Source organism: Camelus bactrianus, chromosome 12, assembly GCF_048773025.1.
Source record: "Camelus bactrianus isolate YW-2024 breed Bactrian camel chromosome 12, ASM4877302v1, whole genome shotgun sequence".
NCBI classification, from domain to species: Eukaryota; Metazoa; Chordata; class Mammalia; order Artiodactyla; family Camelidae; genus Camelus; species Camelus bactrianus.
The window spans coordinates 57133335-57150849 of record NC_133550.1 but is presented as its reverse complement, the minus strand read 5'-3'; the positions used below and the strand labels follow the sequence as shown (position 1 = coordinate 57150849).

The 17515-nt window shown below is 36.5% G+C and overlaps 1 protein-coding gene across 50 annotated transcripts in view; it reads right to left on the bottom strand.

Moving 5' to 3' along the window:
• The window catches only part of LOC123615538 (uncharacterized), a 206233-nt gene that overhangs the window by 162353 nt on the left and 26365 nt on the right, over positions 1–17515 (bottom strand). For 6 of the 50 annotated variants that reach the window (XR_012510858.1, XR_012510857.1, XR_012510867.1 and 3 more), the window contains one exon: positions 6163–6353. The exons of the other annotated variants lie outside the window; for them this stretch is intronic. The gene's annotated coding sequence lies outside the window, so the exon portion shown is untranslated. The remainder of the gene's footprint in view (positions 1–6162; positions 6354–17515) is intronic. 50 annotated transcript variants of the gene reach the window in all.

Here is a 17515-nt window from a genome sequence, read left to right as displayed (position 1 = left end):
AGACCCTTTTGTCTATCCTACTAGAAACACGAATCGAGAAGTTTCAGTTAGAGTAGGAGAGCAGCTCAGCACCAAGAAGAAAGTGCGCTGCAGGGGTCGTACAACACCCTGCACTCACCGTATCTACGTATATGCTCCAGAAAATACACATATACTTTCAGGAAGCAGTTTATATGTGAATGGAGGTTTCAGCTCTGTTTTCTTGCAGAAAAACATTGAGTGTTACTCCAACTCATTTGAAAGGGATTTATAAAATAACAGAAAAGTAACCTGCACAATGAACAACAATAATGCTAAATCATATTTGTATAGTGTTTTACAACTGCATCAACAAAAATGATCTTATTCCTGGTAACAACCCTGTGTGGTAGGTAAAATAAGTAAAAGCTCAATTTTATGCATGAAGAAGTTGAGATTCAAAGGATTCAAAGAGATTAAATGAAATACAGTTAGTACATGATGGGAAGACAGGGAGGTGAAAGGGTTTCAATTCAGGTGACTATAACAATATTAGCAACCACCACCATTTATTAAATATTTACTATGTTCCAGTCATTATGTTAAGCATTTGTAAGGATAGTACTGCATTATAAAATCTTACTTCTCAAAGCCCCCAGATGAATATCTGCTAGCAAAAGGGAAATAAAAAGTAGACTTGCAAAAATGTTTAATTTAGCAAAACAATTTAAGGCAGATGATGATGATAACGATCATTTGCTGAACAGCTACTGTTTGCCAGACACTGTGCTAAACACTTAACCTATTTTTTATCTAATTCTCACGACTACCCAGCGAGATCCAGATTATTTATCTCATTTACACATGGGAAACGTGAGGCACAGAGTGATTAAGTGACTTTTCTAAGATCGCACAGCTGGTAAGGGATGAAACTTGCTAGTACACGTCAGGTGGTACCCAATATCTGGTTATATGTGATTCTTCACTCTTTCAATAATTTTTTAACTGCCATGAAAACTCACCTATCATAGATTTTCCTATATAACTGGCATTTAAAACTGTTTATTCTTGTTTCCCACTACTCTTTATAAGCTTTTCAATGAGAGTAGTCCTTCTTCTCTCTTTGGATTAAAACTCAGGTAGACCCCATATTTTTTTCTGGCCACCTTTGGGTAAAGTCCTATAATCACATTAGGTCACAAACACAGTCTGAGTACAATTATCATAAACGTCCAATAACAGATAATCATCAAAATGCCAAAATAGTTTTAACATTGGAATCTTCCCATGTCTTCCAACAAGGTCCCATTGCAGGCTGGACACATGCAAGTTGGGAGAGAGTGCAGTCTTCCTTTCTTTCCCTGATCTTCTTCCCCTGGTTTATTAACTATGGTTTCTGATTTTGTTTCTATCAGTTGAAGTTGGGATGGGGAGGAGAGATGACATAAAAGGAATGAGAAAGTTCTACATGGCTATTATTGCTATAAGGTGGCTTTGCGTTCTCTGGGACTGGAAGATATATAAGTTTGATTTTTCTTCCCATGAGACAGCTTTACTGGCACTTCGAAAATCTCCAACCCTGTTAAGCACCTCTCAACTTTAGTTCCCTTGATCTGCGTGAATGAATGTCATTCTGGCAGTAATTACTCTGTCCTAGCTCCTAGAATCCCGCAGCACACCTTCACTTCTCTGCCTCTGGTGTCATCAGCCCTCCAGGTAGCACTGGTGAGCAGAATCTAGCACAACTGTAATGCTGGCTGAGGCAGATGGCCTTTAAAGCTAGTTTTAACATTTACCCTTCATCCCGCTTCGTTTTTGCCATGTGTGTTTTCCACTCCTCCCTTGAAGAACTGAATTCTGTTTTCCTTCCTTTTGAAAGCAGGATGGTCCCAATAAAATGTGGCAGAAGTGATGCTATGTGACTTCCAGGACTAGACTTTAAGAAATGCTGCAGCTTCTGGTTTTTTGTTTTTGTTTTTTACCCTTTTGGAGTCTGAGTCATCATGTAAAATAGTCCAATGACTCTACTGGAGAGAGAGGCTTAGCCAGACCTCAGGTGTTTCAGCCAAGCCAGATGAGGCACCAGATATGGGAGTAAAGTCAGAGCAGAGACACTCCAGCCAACACAACACAGACAAGCCAGACCTGAGTCCTGCCTACATTACAGAATTGTAAACAAATAAATTACTGTTTTTATTTTAAGCTCCTATATTTTGGGGTAGTTTTTGTTGTTGTTGTTGTTGTTGTTGTTGTTTTAGCAGTAATTCATTACTGATACAAAGGCTATCTGGTTTACAGCAAAGATGCATGTATTCCTTATCCTGGCATATTTTGAGAGAGCAGACAGCTCTCCTTCATTCTACTGCTAAAGCTACTGATCAACCCATCCTGAAGATTTCCCAAGTGGAATCAAACAGCAATCCAATAAAATTAATCATATACTTAACATATTGCCCCAGAAGCCCAAGAGAAAAGAAGACATATTCACAAAACAGATCAAGCAAATGCTTGAAACAGCTTTATACATAATTGCCCCAAACTGGGAACAACCCCCAAACTTATCATCTTAGGAATAGAAAAAATTCATCCATAAAACGATTGATACATGCAACAACATGAATGAATCTCAAAAATAATGTGTTAATTGAAAGAAGGCAGACACGAAAAGCTGCATTCTATGTGATTCTGTTTATATGACATTTTGTAAAAGACAAAACTTTAGGGACAAAAGTCAAATCAGTATGTGTGTTAGTGACTGGGAGTATGGGGAGGGAATTGACTACAAAGGGACACCAGGGAACTGTTAGGTATAATGATGTGGTGTTATTTATATGACTGTATAAATTTGTCAAAGCTCATAAGACTGTTTACCTAAAAAAGGGAGGATATTATTGTATGTAAATCTCAATAAACATTAATTAATTAATTAATTAATTAATTAATTAATTAATTAAAGTAAGTCCACTGTGCCCTTCAACCATATCAAGCTATCCAAATGGGTGGTCCCATTGCAGCCCTTTTTATTGGAAATGAGTGCCAGAAACCCCTACTCCAATCCATTTGGGTGATACAGGTTGGTAATCACAGCACAGCATAGCTCTCTCTAAGTTAATCATCCTCAAAAATCTCTTCAATCTTCCAAAAATCCAAACTTTTTATACTCTTAACACGGGTGACTCATCTAACTTATTCTTAGCTATTTCCTTTGAAAACTTGCATCTGGATTACCATATCCTTTGAAATGTGCACTCTTTCCAAGACACCGTGTATCTTGGTGTCCAGTTGAAAGTTCTGATCTAACACGCTTTCATATATATTTATACAAATTATTGTAATGTAACATTGCATAGAGAAACCATTATTTTCATGTCAATTGCTAGGAAATACTCATCCACCCACACAGTTACCATTTGAAAAATTCTTCATTCTTTCCTAAAGATCTGAATTTTCATCTGCTATCATCTTCCATCTGCCTGCAGAACTTCCTTTTTCATTTTCTTGCAGCTCAGGTCTGCTGGCAATGAATTCTCTTGGTTTTCTTTTATTTGGAAACATGCTTATTTTGCCTTCATTACTGAAGGATTTTTTTTTTCTGAGTATAGAATTCTGGGTTTTCTCTTTTTTCCTTTTAGCACTTTAAAAATATTTTCCCTCTGTTTTCTAGCCTCACTGTCACTGAGGAGGAGTCAGCTGCCATTTAAATTGTTCCCCTATACACAATATATCACTTTTCTCTGCCCTCTCTCAAGATTTTCTCTTCACCTTTTGTTTTCAGCTATTTGACTCTGATGTGACCAGATGTGGCTTTTCTTTGGATTTACCCTGCTTGAGGCTTTCTGAGATTTCAGGTGTGTAAATTTCTTTCTTTCACCAAATTGAGAAAATTTCAGCCATTACTTCTTCAAATATCTCATCCTGCTCCGTTTTCTCTCTTCTCTCCTTCTGGGATTCCAATTACACAGTCTTAGACCTTTGGATATTATTCCTCAGGCCTTTGAGGCTGTTGACGTTTTTCAATCTTTTCTCTCTGTTCTTCAAGTTGTATACTTTCTATTAATCTGTCTTTGAATGGCTTTATTTTTTTCTTCTATCATATTCATTCTGTGATAATCCCTTTCCTTGAATATTTTTATTTCAGATATTGTATCTTTTAGTTCTAGAATTTAAAAATTTTTTATAGTTTCTATTTCCCTGCTGAGATTTCTTATCTTTTCATTCATCGTAAGCATATTTTCTTTATATCCCTGAGCATAGTTATAATAGCTGCTTTAAAAACAGCTGTCTGGTAGTTTTCAGCACTGGTGATTTTTAGTGCTCAGGCTCTGATAATTGTCTTTTCTCTTTAGAATTGTTCATGTTTCCTGTTTTCTCATCAATAACTATGGATTATATTTCAGACATTGTGAATGATGAAGAGACGCTGAATTCTGTTATATTTCTCTGAAGGGAAGTGTTGACTGTTTTAATAGACACTTAAATTGGCTGGACTCCAGCTACAATCTCTCTCTCTCTCTCTCTCTCCTGCAATAGGCAGCAGCTTAAATCTCAGTGCTGTTACTTTTTATTAGCCTGTTTGAGTCTGCCCTATGCAGCTGCGATTCAAGGGTCTGTCAAAACTTCGGGGAAAGTCTATGAATAGAATTTAGGGCTGTCTCTTTCAGGAACTCTCCTTTCTTGGGTTTCTTCCCTCAATTTCTGCTGGCTGTAGTTGCCCTAAATTCTGTCCTCAGGTTCTTAAGTCAGCAAGAATGCAGATTTTCAGCCTCCCCACCTCATGAAGACTGGGGTCTGTTCTCAGTCCAAAAGCTATAAAAATGAGAAACTCACCCAGCACTGTGCCCTTCATCCAAGTATTAACTCTCCTCCAGTATCTGCCTGCTTGGGGTTATTACCCAATTTCATCAAATAGTTGATTTTAAGATTTTTTCAGGAGTTTATAGTTGTTATCTATGTGAGATTTGATTTAATAGGCACTACTCAGCTATACCAGAGCTGGAAAAAAATTATTGACACAGTGTGCTAAGTATCAGTTCAAATGTTAGAGGCCCTCCCCACCACCACCATGATATCCATATATATGATAAAGAGTTACAAAAAATACAGGAGAGAGGTATTATTTTCCTCATTTTAGAAATAAAGAGATGCAGCTCAAAGAAGTTAAAGAGACTGGCTTTACTAACCAGGGTCCAGGGAGGAAACAGAATTTAACTCAGATGGTTCAAAAGAAGGTTACAGCAGACTACCTACAGAGATATAGGCACGATTAGGAAACCTGAAAGGAAGGATGAGGCACCCAGAGATTAGTAACAAAGGGAAGCCTTTGCTATTCCCAGAGCTGAGAGATCTACAGGAGGAAAAACTGTGACCAGAATCCTGGAGAGCTGAAGACATGCAGGAGGATCTGCCATGCATGAGTTGTAGATATAGAAGAATACTGCCACCGTCAGAGAAGCTTCTCTGAGGCAGGGAAGAGGCAAGGCTCTCTCTCCTCCTGCTCCTCTCTACTCCCCTCTCAGTCTCTCCCACTGGCTGAAGTCAACAAGAAGCCAGCTGGCAAGGGAACACAGGAAACAGACCACAGGAGTCAACCTCCAGGAGGGAACCAGTAGGGCAGAAGAGGGTGGGTGAGTTTGGTATACTATAAATAACCAGCCCACTTGCCCAAAATAGATTGCCAGATTTAGCAAATAATAACACAGGATGCCCTGTTAAATTTGAACTTCATACTTTTTAAAGTAATTTTTCAGTGTAAGTACGTTCCATGTGATGGGGTATACTTATAATGAAAAGTCACTCATTGCTTACTTAAAATTCAAATTTAACTAGGTGTCCTGTATTTTATGTGGCAACTTAGCCTAGACCAGTTAGTAAGAGAACCTTATTTTGAGTGCACACCTAAGATCCAATCCCAGTCGTCTTCTTTTTACAATCCCACAGCTTTTTTATATCTTCCATGCTTACCTTGCACAAGTGTATCTGTCTCATTAGACTGGAAGTTCCTTGGGGAGAAAGACCATGTCTTATTCATCTACATATTTTATTATTTTTCATCTCCCTCAAACTCACTCTCAGAATTTTGCAATGTATTGTACATAGAAGGTGCTTAATAGATTTTTGTTGAGCATGCTGAACCCTTTATGAGTATCTCATTGAATTTGATTTTTCATTATACGTTTTTTAAAGATATATTTCTGCTAAACTCACATATTGACTGAGATGAAAGTCTGTTGTCAGGTCAATTGTCGTAAGTATTCAGACTCCATTTTCTGCCTTTTCATCCCTTCCTCTTAGAACTCCATAGTGAGCATATAACAAAATCGTTATTCAGGCATCTTGCGACTCAGGTTTCATAAGGTTTCTCTGAATCAAGTGACTGAGCACTGGCTCAACACAGCCTAAATTGAAAAACAAAACAAAACAAAACAAAGAAACCTTTTAAAATGTATTTTGATCTTCATCAAAGCATTAGGGGGGAAAACACCCCTGCTCTACTATAAAATACTGAAAAAAGACTTCCAAATCCTAGTAAGACTACATTCCTGAAAATAAAAACTTACTTTCTCCCTGATTTTTAAAAATTCTATTGTTTATTCTCCAATGATGGAGCAAGTTATCAACAGACCATTTCTTTTAGGGTGATTTGCAGGATTCTAGTATTTATTATTAATGAGCTTTTGCACATTGTATATACACACACAAATTTAATGAACAATAATTTCTGAGTAGGTAAATAGTTGTCAATTACTTTATTTTACTTTTTTACAAAAAAAAATCCCTTTAACAGGATAAATGTTGCAATAATGTTGAAAATCGACAAACCTCAAATATGAAAAATATAAAAAGAACCCTGTTGCCTTCAGAGCTCCTAGAATTATATACTTTAACACTCAATTTCTATCTGCATTGAGAGAATTTTTTTTAAAATGAGATTAAAAGGAATACTGTGCAGAACTCAGGCCATAGTGAGCTAGTTCACTGGTTTTAGAAAAGTGATTTTGTGGCCTATGATCTTTAAAATATGAGCAGATTTGTCTGAATAATACATGCTAATTGAAATTTCTCAGACCACAATGAAACTCTAATCAGTATCTATCAGTGAAAGAAAAACTTTGAGTTTTGGCTTATTTTTCCAAAGGTTTCTACATGATCCTTCCACATGACCTTTTTCAGTCATACAAGTACCTAACATTTTTTTTACTATAAACTACACACTAAGTGCTTCATATTCATCACTAAGTTTACTCTTCAAGCAACCCTATGAGATAGGTATTATATGATTATTACCATTCTACAGATGAGAACACTGAGGCATATAGAGGTTATATAACTTGCCTAAGAACGCATGCACTTACATAGCCAGTAAGTGCTCAAGGTAAGAATCAAATCTAAGTCTATCAGGCTGCCAAGCAAGCACTCTTAATCTTTACACTTTACACTTCTGGTTTCCTAACTTCTTTGACCTTACACCCTAGCAGTAAAAATTTTTTTACATGTATACACATGTTCTACTAGGTTATCATATTATGAAAGTACTATGTACATTATAAAACATGCAAAGATTGAAATTTTAAGACAGTAAAACATGCAAAGAAATAGAAGCACCAGTAGTTTTATCACATATCCCATGATCATGTTGCATAAACCCTGTGTGCTGATGTCTGTTCTAGAGAACGTTATTCTAAATTAGAATCTCTAGAAATTAATCTTTTTATATGAAAATATTATTCACAGCTTTTGCCAAATCTAGATATACTGTGTTTGAACTCATGATTTCTTGATTCATGACTTCCTGATTCAGCAGGAACAAGGAAACATACAGTGAGGACAGCAGCTGAAAGAGACGGCTATAGAGAGGGCAGGAGAGGATAAAACAGAGATGGAAGAACATTTGCTGGCGTTTAATAAATTAAGCTAATTAACATTTAAAAATTAATAGCTTAGAATCCTTTTTATAATAAGAACAAATAGTAATTATAAATATAAACATTGTTTATATAATATGTAAATAAATAATAAATATTATATGAGTACATATAATTATAATTTAAAAAAGAAAGCAAACCACATGATGACCAAAAATAGCCATTACTTAAAATTGAAAATATGGTTAGAAATAACACAGGTATATAAATGTTAACCCCAAATCAGCTAATACTGAATCTATAATTTACTGTAGGTTACCTATATGTTACTAGAAAGTGGATTAAGTGAAAGCACATATTTAAATTCATAAACTCTATCAAGATTATTTCACAAACATCTGCCTGGATTTCTTGCTCATTTATGTGGTCTGTTTTTCACAAGGTGACACAAATAAAACTTGCATATGTGATAAATGAAGTCTTAAAATTATTACACATACCTGAATGAAAAAAATGTTTAGTTCTTTCCCCTACTAACATTATTTTGTTATTCTTTGACTCTCAGTTGTATTTTTCCTTGGTCTTTTTTGGATTGTTTATTTTTGGGAAATGGGGCAGGGGAGGGATGGGGTGGAAAAGGGCTCTCTAAAACTTCTCAGGATCTTGAAATTCTTTTTAGCCTTTCTACTCAGACTTTTCCATTTCAGTCATCCTTAAACTCCAGATTCACACTTTGTGAGGTTCCTTTTCAATTTGAAGCTAGAAAATTCAGACCAAAGAAGGGCTTGACATCTCTCCGCAGGGGAGATAGATTCTCATAAACATACATCAGTAACAGCACATTTTATGAGAAATTCCTAAGAAATACCAGCTAATATAATCACCTATCCCATTAACTAAAATCTCAGCGTCAGTGCCTAAAATCTAATCTTTTATGACAAAGAATAAGATACGAGCTATCTTTTCTCCAAACCTGAGTCTTATTATATGTTTTTCTTCTTATTTTCTGTTCTTACTATATATCTTTCTTCTTTCTAAATAATAATTTTTCAAAACATCAACTTTGAGCTCCCATGAGATGTAATTTACTGTTTCTGCTCTAAATTTGCAAAGACTCTATTGATATAAAATGCCTTTTCTTTGCCAATCTTTGAAAGAAATCAGTCTTTGGAAAAAGTAATTGCTGCCATTACTTTATTTCTTTAACTGAACTGATCATAATCTCTTGTGCTAACGTGCAGAACATTCATTGACCATTCTCAGAACATCACAATAAACATTGTTTTGATCATGAACTTGGGCAATGAAAACTACCTTGATTTCATTAAGCTTTAACTTAATTGTACCCACTGCAAGGATTCCAGGTAAACCTGTCTTCTGCAAAGCCGTATCTGGAGGAGATTAATGAAGTATATAATCTATTGAATTACTGTTAATTGATATACACACATGCCATTATTTTATTTTTTGTTTGTTTGTTCTGTATTTCTTAATACCATTCACATTCATATAACATAAACTTGGAACACAAACACCAAAGTATATCATTTACAACTAAGAGAGCATTAGATAATTTATTTTATTATTCAGAATCAGTATGCTTATTTACTAATTTTTACTTATACTCTGACTTTTTCCACAAAGGATTTGACTAGTTAAGTAAAAAGCTTAGTATCTACAATACACGGTGCTCTTAAAAAGCAACTTCAATGCACTAAAGAATACAATGCTGATAGGTAACTTAATCAAAAATGTAAATTAGGTTAATAAATCCATGATGAAGCTGTGACTTAGCACAACTTAGTTGCAGGAGACATTTTTCAGACTGACATGTTGTTAGCTACTTAGAAGGTTAATTTTAGTATCAGCTGGAATACTAATTACTACATAATTATGTGAAAGAGCAGTCACGGGGCCAAGCGGAGGCTCTGTGGGAAATTTAGCTCCCTCCACTCCATGCATGATTTTCATCAGCCCCCAATTTCCCCAAAGAAATGTTCAATCTTAGTTACAAAGAGTCCTATGTAAACCTTGCTTTAGCACCTTCTTTCAACCAGATTGCCTCCCCAAGCTCTTCCTGTGTAGAAATTTTGAAGCTACCACTAGCAATCTGCAAAATCATGGGTTTAAAGTGACAGTTCAAATCTCCATTTGGTACTGAATCTCTGTTTTCAAAGAATAACCAAAAGAAAGTAGGCACTTCTAAGGTAAAAATAAACAAATAAATAAATAAAAATTCTGGTAATTTAATTGGAGTGGGAGCAGACAATGCTTATTAAAATATTTGATCAACATAAAGTCTAACTAAGAGAAGACATGAACTTAATGTAGATCCAAAACCATCACTGAAATAGATCTAACATTGTGCTGTTGGTGTTTTAAAATAGCAATCCGCGTTTATGGTTTGAGTTGACTCAAAGTTTTGAAGTTGTTATACATGTAACACTTTTGTTAGAATTCCCCCTGGCTTCATTCCTTGGTCCATACTTTTAATTCTGCTTGTTCTTCCTGAGTGATTTTTAATATTGTCATAGTTTTAACTACATCTATATGCTGCTGACTACCAAACCAGGGTTTGTAACAGAAGCTTCACACATATCCATTTATCTCCCAAAATCTCCACTAGGTATGACACAGACTTCCTCAATCTCAACTTGCCCAAAACTAAACTCATGGTTATCTTCCCCAACCCTACTTCTCCTCTTATAATTACTTAATTGCTGGCACTCCATCCACCCGATCACCCGTGTTAGAAATTTTGCATATTTCTATCCCTCACTCTCTTAACATTCAATCAACGATCAGGTTCTGTCAATCTAACCTCCTAACCATTTTAAAAATCCTTGTCTTCCTTCTACTACCTAAGTGCAGATCCTCATTTTTGCTCCCCTACACTCCTGCTGGAGAGTTCTGAAATGCTACCAGCACGCTCTAAAATGCAAATCTGTCCATATCATTGATCTATTTAAAACCCTTAATGATTGCCCAAAGTTTTGTGCATTGCATCCCAAAGTATGCTTCTCAGAACTCTCGTCCCCAAAGGTGATCTTTCATAAGTGCTTCATGGCCAGAAACTGTATAGTATATCCTTGTTTTAGAGAGTCACGATACACATTAGCACATTTAAGTTTCTAAGAAACTACATTAAAGAAGTCTTTTTGATCCAATGTTTTCCAAAGATTTTTCCCCCCACAGAATTCTCCTGCTAGGAATAAAATATTCAAATATCAAGTATCTGCTAGGATAGCTCCTTAACATGTGAGGAGTTAACACATGAGGCCTTGGATGAGCTGGACTCTGCCAAACTCTTCAGCCATCATACCCCCACCTCTCCACATCCTACTCTATTTTCCAGTACCACTGAAGAATTGTTTCTCAGTCCTTGGCCCTAGCTCAAGCTGCTTCCTCTTTCTTCTAGTCTCCTTTGAGACTTGTTTCAGAAGTCACTTCTGCAAAAACCTTGTCTAGGTCCCACTGTGTGCTTCTACAGCCCTCCAGGCTTGCTTCTTTCATTACACTTACCATTTTGTTACTGAATGTAACGATCTATTCAGGAGTTTCTCTCCCCTGCTAGACTGCTAGCCTCCTGAAGGCGGTGATTACATTTTACTCATCCTTGTGTCCCCAACACAAGCACAATACTTGGCATTTAGTAAGACTGAAATGAAATTAATAGTGCCTGGCCCAGGCAGCAGGTACCCAGAAACCAATCCCATAGATGATAGTTGTATCAGAAACAGGTTTCCTCAACCATAAAGTACTTATTTGAAAGTCTTTGAATATAAATCAGTTCTTTTGAGTGATGACTTTCATCCGATGCATTCAATAAATTCTTTATAATCACCTCTGTGCTTGCACAGACATGGATGCCCCTTTTACTGATCTGACAGCACATATGATATTTTTCTAGAAATCTGAGGAGTTGTGGCCTTTCATTGAGTTTCTTTTTAAGCTAAATCTTTCAGACACAGAACTGAGTAGGCAAAGGAAAGTGGATGCAGCTTAGGAGTCCCTGAATCGGTTCATGAAAGGACACAGTGAGGTACAGTAACGCTGACACAGTGCCCTCGTGTCAGAATAGTGTGCTGGTCTAAGAAAATGATCACAAGCAGCACGTGAGCTGGTTGGGGAAGAGCAGAGCATTTCGGATGGCTATGCTACAGCTGAAATTTTTAAATGGCCAGACTTCCAGAATAGAGAAGGGGGAAATGTGGTATACAGGTCAGGCCTAACACTTCCTCTGGGAGATCATCTGAAGCTGCCTTTAAGCCCCCAGCAATCCTGAGGGGTAAATAATGACTACTTAGTTGTAAGGCAGATTGTCCTCTTAGAACAGGAAGTTGGATGGATGTTTACTAAAAATCATGCTGAAGTATCTTTTTTTTCCATCTAATTCTGTTCCCTTTTTAACTTATCATACATCACTTATCACTTCTCTTATACTTTTGTGAATAACTAAACCCCTACATACCTGCAGCTTAGTGAGAATTTGTGTATTTGGATCCTTTAATATTTCTGGGTAAGTCAGCCTTTAATTTAAATCTCTTATAATCTTAATGGAGTCCTTCTACCATGAAATAGAGGTAACTGCCAAAACGGCACCTCAGTACTCCATCCAGCTGTGCAGGGAGGATCCCTCTCTGGTCCAATGGCATATGATTTCTGAAAGAATCTCGTTACATAGCAGTGATATGTGCTGAATTTCACTATGACATTACTGTACAGTGGGAAACAGACTACAATATGTTTAGATAAGGAACTTTGAAAGGATTCTAACCCTACAAATTCCAAAAATGTGGGAGGATGATAAAAGTTGAACAGAACTGGCTCTGGTCCCCTAAGACATCAAGAATGCTCCTAGGGAAAAAAAAAAAAAATGCTCCTAGGATCACAGAGGGAGCGTCAGCGTCACCAGCTTGCCACAGTTACAGCTGTGGCCGGCTGCTCTTCTCTAGACCTAGAAACTGGCAGAGATTTATCAATTTAAAACTTCTCTTTATTTCTTCTCAATGAAGCAGCAGAGAAAAAAGATAACAGACAAGAGAAGGCAGAAATAGCAATTTTCTTCTTTTTCTCTCTTTCTTTCAATTCTTCCTCCATTTCAATTTAAATGGGGTCCTGAGGATACTACCAGCACCTCCACATTGTACTCACAGTCCCTTTTATATGCAGCTCATTCCTTCACTAGGTCATTTTGATACCATCTCCAAGTCTACATCAAAAATGCTTATATCTCTAATAACAAATATTTTTACTCATAGGTTTTGAGATGAAAGAGTTATGTAAAAATATGTAAGTGCATGGTCGCACCTTTTTGTCTGGGGTATTTTTTCCCTCTATTCCCTATTATAATCTTGTCTCGTTTTGCAAACTATTATAATTCTCCTTTTTCAGTCATTATCCTTTTCTATGACTTTCCTATCTCTAGCGTTTCTGGACCCCATTTCCATTCCAAGCTGTTAGGTTTCTTCTGAAGTGAAGTCCCAGTGTGTCTTCCCTGGCATGTATGTCTGTACTTGTATTTCTTTTATTTTACTTCTCTGTCCTCATTCACACTGACAATGTCTACCAATTTAGGTCACCGAATGGACTTCATTATCATGTTCTTTGCCTTCTTAGAGTCTAGATAAGGAATAAAATGTCCACTAGAATAAACATGACCTTATTCTGACTCCTTTGGCACTTAGCCAGGCATCTTGACACAACAGGCTCATTCCTACCCTTTGTCTTTTGGGCTAAAAACTATTGCCCAGATTAGCTGAAGTCAGACTTCAAATGATACACATCATTTCGCATCAAAAAACGTATCAGGGCCCAAATAAGTTTGCAACCTATATTCCCTTCTTTTGTTTAGTAGTTACAGGAGGAAAATACTCATTTAGTACAGTGGATATAATTCACTTTTATAAAAGGCAACATGACTTGAGATTCCATTCCACTTAATGTTTATACATTTTCTCCCAGGGTTTGATATCAGACTTGCAGGATCTTGCCTTTGGCTTTTTGCCTTGCTTTGCTTGGTATTTTTGTGGGCTTTGAAGGTATGTAGCTAATACCTGGAGTTGAGGTAACTTGATACCGTGGGAAACCCATTAGATTAGCAGTTAAGAGACCTGGGTTCTAATTCTGGCTCTGTTTATTAACTAGTTATAATCTTGGGTAGGACAATCAAGTTGTTGAGACTTGAATTTTTTCATCAGCACCATGAAAGAGTTAGATTTAAAATGATTACATCTCTATGTATTCTGAATCTCTGACTGTGTGTTTAAGACTTTCTTCTTTTGGACTGGTCCTATGGAAGACTGAACAGAGGCTGCCAACACAACTTGACTTACAAGCCTCTGAAAGGTTCATCTAACACAATCATCCACAGAACTCTGTCTTTTCTTTCATGTGGCGTTAGATTCCATCGTAAGAAGTTGTCAGTATGTGTGACAACCAAGGAAGGAGAGGTACTGTCCAGAAGGCCCTGATTAACTAGTATATATATTTTGGGTATAGTTCACTCATTATGTCCCTTTATTGGGTATTAATTCCTTTAACTACTGAGGCAACTCTTGGGAATTTGAAGGTGTGAAGGGCAAAATTATAAACGTGTTGCCTAGGTAAAGGACTGTAAATTTTACAAAGGACTTTGATGTCTCTCTCAGTGAAGGGGCAAGCAGCAAGGGATCATGGGAGTAAATGGTCACTGGTAAGTGCCACTTAAAGGAGAATACAAGCTTATGAACTGGAACACAAGCTCACTGAATACATTTTGAATGATTCTTGCGTCCATATTATTTTGTATTCTCTCTCCTTTTTCTCTCCCTTCCACCCCCTTACCAACCCTACGAAGTACCCACTGCTGTCACCCTGAACTTCCCAGGACAACCTGCCACAGAATTCTGCCCAGAATTGCCCTGCTCTTGTCATCTGTATAGCTGTAGGTCTTTACGAAAACTGCCAACATAGCTTTCAGAATGTGCTGGGTCTGACACAGTAACCCACGGTTATGTCTCAGTGGATGCTATCTTTCTAAATAAAATAAGGTAGATTTCATAGGAAGAAAGATAAAGGAACTTTAAACAAAAGAAGTTGCTCTATAGGCATTTTAAGGGCTGATGCAACCAGTTAAGGAGATACTTTAAGACACCTAGGGGCCTGTAACAATCTTTAAATCACACCAGAAAAGGAAAGCCTACCGATAGAATAAGTTTTAATATATTGAATAATATAACAATTTGTCTTCTTACATTCTATGCTCCAAACTTGTCAAACTAGACATGTTATTCTGAATTCAAGTTGATAAATATATTTATGAAAATAATTTACTATTAATACTATGATTAATTAGCTCAAAGATCCTGACCTGTGTTTATATAACATGACCTCCCTAATCTTGAATTCTTTCTCATTGCGCTTTTCTTTTGATTACAAAATGTATATATATGTACACATGCAGTAACAGCACTAAGGACAAAGGGTAAATGGAATTACACTACTGCAAGATTTCTATATTTTATATGGAGTAATTCAATATAGCTCTAAGTAGATTGGGATAAATTAAAGATGCATTTTTTAAACCTTAGAGAAACTAAAAAATAATGAAAAGAATGGTAGTTAGGAAGTCAATGGAGGAATTGGAATTAAAATATTTAAAAACACTCAGTTAACACAAAAGAAGGAAGGAAATGAGGAACAGAATAACAAAAAAAATCAATCAGATAAATAGAAAACAGCAAAAATGCAGACTTACATATAGCCATATGAACAATTATATTAAAGCAAACAAACTAAACACTCCAATCAGAAGAAAGAAACTTTAATTAAAAGTGGTAAAAAGCAAGTACTAAATATATGAGATGCACTTTAAATACAAATAGACTAAAAGTTTAAAAAAAAAAAAGATGCCCCATGCAAACAGTAAACACAAGAAAGCAGGAGTTGTTAATTAATATCAGACAAAATAGACTTCAAGAAAAGGAGTATTACTAGGGACAAGAAGGGATAACTTCAATAATGATATAGGATGAGTATATTAGGAAGATATGAGAGTTATGGATACATATGTAGTCTGTGATGAATAGTAAATTCTCCATGAAAATGCCATTCTAGGGAAGAAGCATGAATTTTGGGTAGACCACTAGCTCTTTCTGCCACAGGCAGATTACTTATCCTCTCTGTAAAATAGCATAATACTTCATAGGACTGTTGCGAGAATGAAGCGATTGTTCATTGTAAGCACTGAATCACGTGGCTTGTTGGTGCTATCATTATTATCAACTTGTGGCAGATTGCAAAATACTCAAAGCCTCACTGAGCGAAGGCTCAGGTTAAATAAATGTCCCTCTGCCAGGGAAAAGAATCCCTGAAGAAGAGCTGAAGCAAGTAGAATGCCCACCCAAGTGTCATTATAGGATCAGAGATACGGAAGTGAGACTCCAAGAGAAGAAAAAAAAAATGTTACAGATGGTTGGGGTGAGCAGAGAGGGTCTTAAGAGAATCTGGGTCTGGGAAGAGACTACAGAGAGGACTTGTATAATGAAAAGATTGTTTGCTGTGTGGTGTGAAGTGTTGCCTTCTCCGTCACAAAAACATCAGCAAAATCTGCATTACTCACCAAATTGGTTAGGATAAAGTTCAGCAGAGTTAACAGAAACTCCAAAGAGCAGTATCATAAACAAAACAGATGCTTCTTTCTCTCTCATGTAAGAGAATTCTAGAGACAGTCAGTCCAGGGCTGGAAGACTAGCTCTACACCATAAAAGGTTCCTTCTAGTTTTCTGCTCTGTTTCGTCTTAGGTATAGTCCTTGTCTTTTTGGTCCAGTAAGAATTTTGGAGCACCAGTCTCAGCTGTACTCCAAGCAGCAAGATGGAAGAAGGAAAAGAGCTTCTCCCTCAAGATTTTCCATAAATACCACACAATACTTCCTTCTAAATCTCACTGGCAAATATTCAACATAAAGCCACTCCTAGCAGAGCTCTAGGCTAGGAAATGCAGCCTTTTAGCTGGACCATAATGTGCCCAACTAAAATTCAGGGTTTTCTTATTGAAAAAGGATGAATCAATACTTACCGATTGTATTTGTAGGTGTGTTATTTGTGTACGTTTATGTGTGGAAAAAAGATGTGCATGATAGGTGGGACTGAATGCAAAGTGAAAGGCTAACAATGGGAGTTTCACAAGAGTTAGGTCTTAAAAGAGATGTTTCTTTCCCTTCCTTCTCATTAAACACTTATTACAGTTGTAAGCTAGCACTTAATTATTCCATGTAAGCTCGCTTCTCACTCTTAGCTCTCCAGTTAGATTTAACTTCACTGAAGATTTGGAAGGCCTACAGGTCTAGTGTAGGGTAGATAACGTAGTAGGAAACAAACTGCATAAAGATATTACTTAGTGCAACAAATTTTTTTATGGTAATGGAATAGATCCTTAAGCATGACCCCTTACCTTGTCTAATGTTATGAACGTATGCAGTTCTGAAACTTTTTTTTATTGAAGTATAGCATGTTGTGTTATTTTCCATACAGTACAGTGATTCAGTTATATATATTCTTTTTCGTTATAGGTCGCTACAAGATATTGAATATAGTTCCCTGTGCTGTACAGTAGAACCTTGTTGTTTCTCATTTTATCTATATTAATTTGTGTTTGCTAATCTCAAGCTCCCAGTTTATCCCTCCCTTACTTCCCCCTTTGGTAAGCATAGGT